Source organism: Trachemys scripta, chromosome 1 (genome assembly GCF_013100865.1).
Source record: "Trachemys scripta elegans isolate TJP31775 chromosome 1, CAS_Tse_1.0, whole genome shotgun sequence".
NCBI classification, from domain to species: Eukaryota; Metazoa; Chordata; order Testudines; family Emydidae; genus Trachemys; species Trachemys scripta.
The window spans coordinates 82,549,907-82,558,950 of record NC_048298.1 but is presented as its reverse complement, the minus strand read 5'-3'; the positions used below and the strand labels follow the sequence as shown (position 1 = coordinate 82,558,950).

At 40.9% G+C, this 9,044-nt stretch overlaps 1 pseudogene; it reads right to left on the bottom strand.

The window, feature by feature from the left end:
• LOC117879938 overlaps nucleotides 1–6,662 on the bottom strand; it is a 46,807-nt pseudogene extending 40,145 nt beyond the window's left edge.
• Between the last annotated feature and the right edge of the window lie 2,382 nt (nucleotides 6,663–9,044).

Sequence of the window (9,044 nt, the reverse complement as noted above, 5' to 3'; positions counted from 1 at the left end):
ACAGAGATACTGTTAACATGTTGCAAGAATAATAGCTTAGTACCGTGTAGAAGCAGACAGGAGATGTTTCTTCTTATGTTCTATTCATAGCTTTTTTTATTTAAATTTAAAAATACACTTTTCAAACTCAATTCTGCCAATCTATGCAGGATGGCTACACTTCAAGGACTATTTATTTATATAGATCTATTAAAGCCCTGATCTGTGAAGCATTTAAGTCCTATAGGCTCCAATGGTACGCAAGCATACACTTAAAATTAAGCACGTGTTTAAATGCTTTGATGAATAGGAAGAACAGGAGTACTTGTGGCACCTTAGAGACTAACAAATTTATTAGAGCATAAGCTTTCGTGGACTACAGCCCACTTCTTCGGATGCAGTGGGCTGTAGTCCACGAAAGCTTATGCTCTAATAAATTTGTTAGTCTCTAAGGTGCCACAAGTACTCCTGTTCTTCCTATTCATCAAAGCATTTAAACACGTGCTTAATTTTAAGTGTATGCTTGCGTACCATTGGAGCCTATAGGACTTAAATGCTTCACAGATCAGGGCTTTAATAGATCTACATAAATAAATAGTCCTTGAAGTGTAGCCATCCTGCATAGATTGGCAGAATTGAGTTTGAAAAGTGTATTTTTAAATTTAAATAAAAAAAGCTATGAATAGAACATAAGAAGAAACATCTCCTGTCTGCTTCTACACGGTACTAAGCTATTATTCTTGCAACATGTTAACAGTATCTCTGTCATCTAAATGAGACATAATACAATTCTATTTTGATATTTTAGCTGCAGGCAACTGAGCCATATGTCCAAACTGTATTTCAGGATATACGGACCTATAGGTCCAAATTGTCTCCAGCGGGGATTATTTCTGCATAGCAGGTGGGAAACATAGATTTGGTCTCAGGCAAAGGTCTGCCAGCTACACAATTGAAGTTACACAATTGCACCAGCTGAGGTTCTGCTCCACAGATTTCCCCCATGATGATTCTGCTGAGGGAGGGGACAAGATTTGTGCCCACACACCTTGCCCTGTTCCCCTGCTTTTTGCTCTTAGCAGCTCACGGAAGCAGCCACTTCAATATTTTGTGGCTGCAAATATGCGGAATACGGAACATATTGCAGACACCATTTGATCCTTCATTAAAGATGCACAATTTATTATTTTATAGAGCCCCAACGTGTGACAGTGACAGAAGACATAAAAATCTTAGTGTATTAAAATATGTAAATACTTACCTAATAATACTTTTCTATGTACACATTTATTGCAGTTGCTCCAGGGATGTTGTGCAATCATAACCGGGAGGTTTGAAGAGGAGATGATTGTTCTACTAAAATGTAGTCCCCACTATGAAAAATAATAATAACTGGATCACTACATTTTCAACTCTTAATTTAATTTAATTGCATTTAATTAATGCAATTTTTTTAATAAGAAGGAACATTTCATGTAGAGTATTAACTCTGCTCTTTCTGATCCCTTGAAAAACCACATTTCATGTTTTTGGATGTTACCAAAAGCTGTGTCGCCAGGGGGGATAAAGTCCTTATATTTCAAGGATATTGAGTTCAAACCCTATGTAGTTTGCACTTTCATTAAAATTTCTATTAACTTTTACCATCAACATAGCATGTGTAATTTAATTTTACCACTTTCCTAAAGCAAAACCTGATATCTGATCTAAAACATTTCACACATAGGAAAAAGTCAAGTTAGCAAAACAACAGTTCATCTGTTGGTGAATGTTTTTATAGATTTTTGCATCCTTTTATGTTCTTCCCTTCCCCCCCCCCGGCTTGTTTTTTAATATGTAAAGTATTTTCAGTAAGATATTCTTTACATTTGTTCTATCCTAAAATACTCAGGAAAGCTACAACCTGACTCAACTGGTACCAGTCCCTAGGTTTTACCTTCCTGTGCTATGAAATCCAGTATTGTCAATTTCATTAAATAAATTAAAATGTATGTATGGCAAGATGAGCACCTGCGTAAACAAAAATATCCCAATAAGACTTAAGCGCTTACTAAACTTTATGCGCTCCAAGTAGTCCCATTAAAGTTAAACAATCAAAAATTGATCACACCGTCTCCTTTTTGATCTTTATTTTATCTGTTTTTCTGATTTGTTATTCTCTTTGCTCCCCTGCCACCCACCCATGGCATTCTGTTGCCCAGTCCATTTCAGTGTAGTTTGCATTATGCTTGATAAGAAATCCACAGATCAGGCAACACATCTCTATCGATAGCCACACCTGTTACACTAATGAACAAATTGACCGGCATATATCAGATGATTATTGTGAACACAGATGTAGGGTGTGTGGTAGGGCCATGAGTGGAACCAACTGTCCAAAGGGAGTACAAATGCATCTATACAGCCTCAAAGGTGTGGAGTCTTTGTCTGGCCTAGCAGGAGGAAAAGGGTTGTGGCCCATTGAAGGGGTTCTCTTCTTTCATCTTTCTTCCTCCTCCCCCTTTTCTAAAAGCCAGCTCCCTTGTGGTTGAGGGAGGAGCAGCTGGGAGTGGGGCTGGCATTGGCCGAGCAGATTGGCTGGTTGGAGGAGGGCTCAGCAGAAGTCCATTGGCTCCTACTCACACAAGGGGAGGTCATATAAGCCTTTTGCCTGCAGTGAGACACCACTGCATGCCCAGATCAACTGTTCCCACCCCTGAGATTTTTGTTCTGCTGTTGCACTAGTTACCTTTTTAGGGCGTGGGAAGGAATTTTTCCCTCACTGACAGACTGGGTGGGTTTTCTTGCCTTCCTCATAGCAGCCCCAGGATGCAGTGGATAGGTCAGGAGGTGCAGTTCAAATTGTCACAATTTGGTAGGAGTCCAGTGCAGATACTTGTTCCACAGGGCTCTGAGTCCCTGATAAACTGGAATTGGGAGTGGACTTAGGAGAAAGCATCTCCTAAGGAAAGTGGGGATCATGGTTGGGCTCCTTATGTCTGGTACAGTGAGGATACAACCCTCTTTCCCTAGCCCCTTAACCCTCATACTAGGGGAGAGCCAGGGGTGGCTCTATGTTTTTTGCCGCCCCAAGCACGGAAGTCAGGCGGCCTTCGGCAGCATGCCTGCAGGTGATCTGCCGGTGCTGCACCTTCGGCGTATCCGCCGCTGAATTGCCGCCGAAGCCGTGGGACTGGCGGACCTCCCGCAGGCATGCCGTCGAAGGCCACCTGATTACTGCCCTCATGGTGAACGGCACGCTGCCCCCCGCGGCTTGTCGCCCCAGGCACGTGCATGTTGCGCTGGTGCCTGGAGCCGCCCTGGGGAGGGCAATGGGGCCCCAGGGATGGCAGGCTGACAGCCGCCCTCTGCCAAATGAGCAGATTAGGGAAGGAGAGATGACCTGCACTGAATGGGTTATTGCTGGATAGTTCCCAGATGAGTTAAGTTAATAAAGTTGCAACCTATTTAAACCACATCCTCTCACATCTTGTCTTTCTGCCTGCATGACTGGGACAGTTTTCAGTTATTATCTACACTTCCTTATGTGAGGGCAATACGTTGCTAGGGAAAATACTGAGAGCCTCAACAGCTATCTCTACAAAAGTATGACTGAGACCTTCACTGATGAAGAGACGGATGTAGCACCAAATTACCACACGTTAATTGTGCAATTACTTTTCTGTCTCTCTGCTTTCCTCTCTCCACTAACCTAGCACTGCCTCCCTCTCTCTGTTTCTTTGGAAAATCCTGTTATTCTCATTAAAAGACTTTCCCCTCCCAAACTCTTACTACCTGCAACAGTCTTCCTCAATCCGTCTGACAGTCTCGTCATATCATTGCAAAACACTGCTAACAATACAGTCACTCTCCCTGGCCCTGGTTTATTAATTTGCCTCTCTCTTTCTGTGCCACCACTGTATATTTTAATGTTGTAACTTAATTATTGAATGTTGTCTTACACTTCTGGATCCAGTTTGTATGAAGGGAGCTTTTTGTCTTGCCTTTGCCATTGTGTCATATACTATGCTTCTCTCTCATATGGCATATTTGCTTCTAGGGCATTATGAAAATGAGCACATTCATGACTGTGCACTGCTGATTCAAGCCACATGTTTGTTTTCATTTTGGAAATTCTTGTTTGTTAAATGTCTTTGCTTCCTGATATTCATTTCCCATCCTCTCTGGACGCTTCCTCCTCATGCTGTTTGTGACTGGTTGGGTTTAGAAATAGATTAAACTATAGTACAAAACAATCTTCTTATGATACATCCTCTTTCTAGCACTGCAATGAATTGGGTATTACAGGAAAGAAGCATGTATATTCTTTAAATGATTGAGTTAATAAGTTTCCCCTCTCAATATCTAAAAACTGTAAAAAGCTGGATTTAAATTTCAATCTCAATCCAGTGGCCAAATTCTGCCCTGATTTTCAATGCAGGTTTGATAAATGAAGGGGTGGGGAGGGGAGCTCCCTTTTATGGATGCCCAGCCAGCCAGTTAGCTATAAAATCCCTCTTAATAGCTGTTCTCTAAGCCCACAGGTAAAAGGGAGTTGGCACCTGACCAAAAGAGCCAATCGGAGGGCTAGAACTTTTTAAAATTGGGAAAAAAAACTTCTCTTTGTCTGTTCTGTTGTTCTCTGGACAGAAGGGACAGAGCAGAGACAGGACAGGGACTATGCTGTAAAAATCTTTTTGTCAGGTATGGAAATCATCAAATCATACCTAAAACCTACTCATAAATCAGAAAATGTCTAAAAAGACGCGACTGGGTTTATTTCTGTTTATTTCTTATTGGCTTCTGGACTCCTCTGTGCTAACCCCAAATGCTTTTGTTTTGCTTGTAGCCTTTAAGCTGGACCTCAAGAAGGTTATTCTTGATGTTTAATTTTTGTAAGTGGGTTTTTTAAATCTAGCAAAAGCCTAAGTTCCAGATGTATTTCCTTTCTTTTTGTTTTTAATAAAATTTACCTTTTTTAAGAACAGAATTGGATTTTTGGCGTCCTAAGAGGTTTGTGCATACACTGCTTAATTAGCTGGGGGCAACAGCTCATTTCCTTTGTTCTCTTTCTCAGCTCTTCCCCAGAGGGGGGATGAAAGGGCTTGAGGGTATCCCACAGGAAGAAATTCCCAAGTGCGCTTTCTTGGGTTCCGAAATGTGGGGTGGTGGCAGCATCTACCCATCCGAGGTCAGAGAGAAGCTGTAACCTTGGGAGTTTAATACAAGCCTGGAGTGGCCAGTATTAATTTTTTAAATCCTTGCGGGCCCCCACCTTCTGCACTCGAAGTGCCAGAGTGAGGAATCAGCCTTGACAGGAGGCAACGCCCTTACTTCCATGAGGCTGCAGAGGCTGTAAATCAGAACAGGATTTTCCATAATTGGCTATCTCATCACTTTTATTATTTGTATTCCTGCACTGCAAAGATACTTTCATGACTACTCTCCTAACCCAAAGCGAGCAATAGTTAGAAGTTTGTCTGAACCAGTCACTCTATTTTTAGTCCACTTAGCCACATTAAAAATAGTCTATGTGAAATTTGTCCTCTTACCATTTAGCTATCAAATTCAAAAGTGGGTTTAAACAAATTAAGTTAATTTTACAATGAAAAAAAATCACCAGCTGTTAATTAATTAAACAAAACAACACCCAAACAAATCTCCTGTGTCTTGGAAATCAAATGGCAAGCCCTTCTGGAAAATTGCACTACAAAATAGGCTAATCACGAAAATATAATTAAAACGGTTAGTAGTTTTCACTACAGGAGCTCTGTTCTGCTTTCTGAAACACCTACCATCATTCCATTCATGTGAAACTGGATCAAATCCACCATACAGCTGTCCCATAGTGATAGCTTTCGGCCTGATGAAAACATATTCCACTCTATGTTCATCCATTAGACCTTTTGCTTCCAGCTGTTCAAGAACCCCAGCAAGTACCTTCAAAGCAGAGGTTTTACCCCCTAGAGGGCTTCCTACCAACATAAAGCCATGCCGAACTAGCATGATTTTGTAGCTCTTGTAAAAAAAATTGCATTTATATAATAATGATGAAATATTTAACCCAGAGGGATCGCTCATTTCCCCATAAAAGTAGTAGCTGTGCATATTCTAATTTTTTTCCTCTCTAAAAAGACAAGATTTAAATTTTCCCCCAAAAGGGAGGGCTTTGTAGAAATTTAGTCTAAGGAGTTATGGTATGAATCTAAAAGTTAAGAAATGCAATAAATCATACAAAATGGAAGCAGTTCTTCTAAAGAGCAAGATCACAGTTTCCCTAAATAAAGAAAACCTAAACAGGGAGTTTTCTTTTCCTCCAGAGGTAAACCATTTTCATTTGTAAAGATTTTACACCAGAAGTGTTTATCAAGTTGTTTAAACGGTACAGAATAGCAATTCTACCACTATAAGAAAAGCTACATATGCATTTCAAATATTAATATATTAGGATGGTTTCAAGTTCTTTTATATTACTTTTAAACCAAATAACTCAGTTTACATACTCAGGCTGTAAAGAATTAGAAGAGAAGTGGCCTGACTTGTATTATCTTCTTGATGTACCAGAGAACAGCCTACAGATTCATTTTCTGCATGATTTCCCTAATGGATACATCCAGGATGCCATGGTTAGGAGTTGGTAAGACAACCCTTGGGAAGAGGTCAGAAATGATGCTATCAAAGAGAGGACTGTCATGAGACAAGAAATGAAAATTGGAAAAAAGAAAATGAAAAAAAGGAATATGCAGTCAGAGCCATCACTAAAGTAATCAGTTTAGCTTCCCTTATTTAAACCCCCTTTAAACCTTCACCTACAATTAATAAGAATTGCTATTTTAAACAGTTCAGAGGGATCCTAATTTATTACTGAAACATAAAAGTAAAATTCTGGCCTTTCATCATCTAAAACAAATATATAAGTTTGGGGATCAAAGTCTCTGTTAAAGATCTCTGAGGGCGACAACTTAAAAAATGCCAGCTCCTCACAGCTTATTGTCTAAATCCTAACATACAACAGTAAAGACAAAAGGCAAGGTGAGCTTGTTCTCAGTAGTGCAAAGAACCAACACTGCTGAGAGAGTTCTTTCAGTTTTAGCAAAATTTAATGTAAAAATTTGCAGCCTTTAAAGTTGTAAAATAACCCTTCCTCATATCCACCAGTGCAGAGCTCTCTAAGTGCATAGGACAGTCAGGAACAATAGCTCTAAAAAAAACCCTGCCCTGATACATCCCAATGGGGTGTTGACTCTCAAACCTAATAGTATCAATTTATTTTTCAAAAATGGACATCTCTGTGTGGTTTTTATACACAAATTAGGTATTTGTACATGCAAATAGAAAGTTTGACACATAAAGGGCCAAGTTCACACATAATTACCAGACGTATTTATGAAATCCTGCTAAATATACACAGAAATGCCAGCTTTGTGCATGTAGTCAAGGTAAATGCTTGTACCAATTGGTCATTCAATTAAAAAAAAAATCAACCTTTCTTATACTACTAGAACAGAGTATGGGAGTACTGACAGACTCTGAACAGAGAACCATGGTTTCATTTTTTCCCCTTCCAATCTGTCACTAGGGTAAAGAGCAAAATTAATTTGATCATGTAACTCACTAGTGCCAGAGCAAAGCCAAAGGTTAGCTGGGTTAGGTTATCCCACCCAACCTAACTCGTTGAAAGCTGTGACCATATAGCAGGGGTCGGCAACGTTTGGCACACGGCTCGCCAGGGTAAGCACCCTGGCGGGCCAGGTCAGTTTTATTTACCTGCTGACGTGGCAGGTTTGACCGATCACGGCCCCCACTGGCCGCGGTTTGCCGTCCCGGGCCAATGGGGGCGGCAGGAAGCGGCGCGGGCGAGCAATGTGCTGACTGGCGGCTTCCCGCCACCCCCATTTGCCCGGGACAGCGAACCGCGGCCAGTGGGGGACGCAATCGGTCGAACCTGCTGCGTCAGCAGGTAAATAAAACTGGCCCGGTCCACCAGGGTGCTTACCCTGGCGAGCCACGTGCCAAACGTTGCCGATCCCTGCCATATAGCATATAGTACACCTACCTTCTCAGAGCAGTCATTTGGCAGACAATGCCATTTTCTTACTATATACAAGGAGCAGTAGTTAATTAGCCACTGGCCCAATGGGGCCCAGCCAATTGGGGGGCCCTGGAAAAATGGATAGATTTTAACTAAGTGATTATAAGTTATAGCAAACAGATCAAAGCAGATTACCTAGTAAATAAACAAAAACGCAAACTGAGCTCAACATACTAGATAGGTAGGATATGAATTAGCAAATTCTCACCAATGATAAACAGGGCGGCAGCTTCATAAGACACAAGCTGCCTTTGCTTTGCAGTTTGGGTTTCCCAGGTTTTCATACACAGACTATAAATCTCTTTAGCCTGGGACTATCACTTTCTCCAGTTCAGTCTTTGTTTCTCAGGTGTTTCCAGGTGTGTTGTTGTAGGGAGAGTGAGGTCCCATCTTGATGTCATTTCCCCCTTTTATATCTTCTTCCCACTTGCTGGAAAGCTCTTTTGCTGTGACCTGGGTTAAACAGTTCCCATTGTGTAGTGCTATCTCTGAGAGGTTTCTATTGTACACAGGTCCTGGGGTAATCCTTGTGCTTGTGTGCCTTTCCTCAATAAGCCATTAACATTGTTTGGTCTTTTTACTGTTGTACGTGAAAGGCTGCTTGTGGGTGTTTTCAATCTCACAATATGTTTCCGTAACACATACCTAGCCAAACTTCAAGATATTAAAGTCTAGCAGATCAAGACTTTTAGACTGATACCTCACAAGGCATACTTTGTGCAAAACATATCCTAATTATATGAGAGTGATGAATGAGGTCTCACACTGGTATCTGAGTGTTCGAGGGATGGGCAGTGGTTATTGTGGTGAAAATCTATGAGGGAGATTAGGTCATCTGTCCAGAGCATGAAAATATCATCAAAATACCTCAGTTATATCATTGGTTTCATGGTGAATTTTTCCAAAAATTCTTCCTCAAAGTGGCCAAGGAAACTGGAGAAAAGGTCTGAAATAAATAGAATGAAATTCAGTAAGGACAAATGCAAAGTACTGC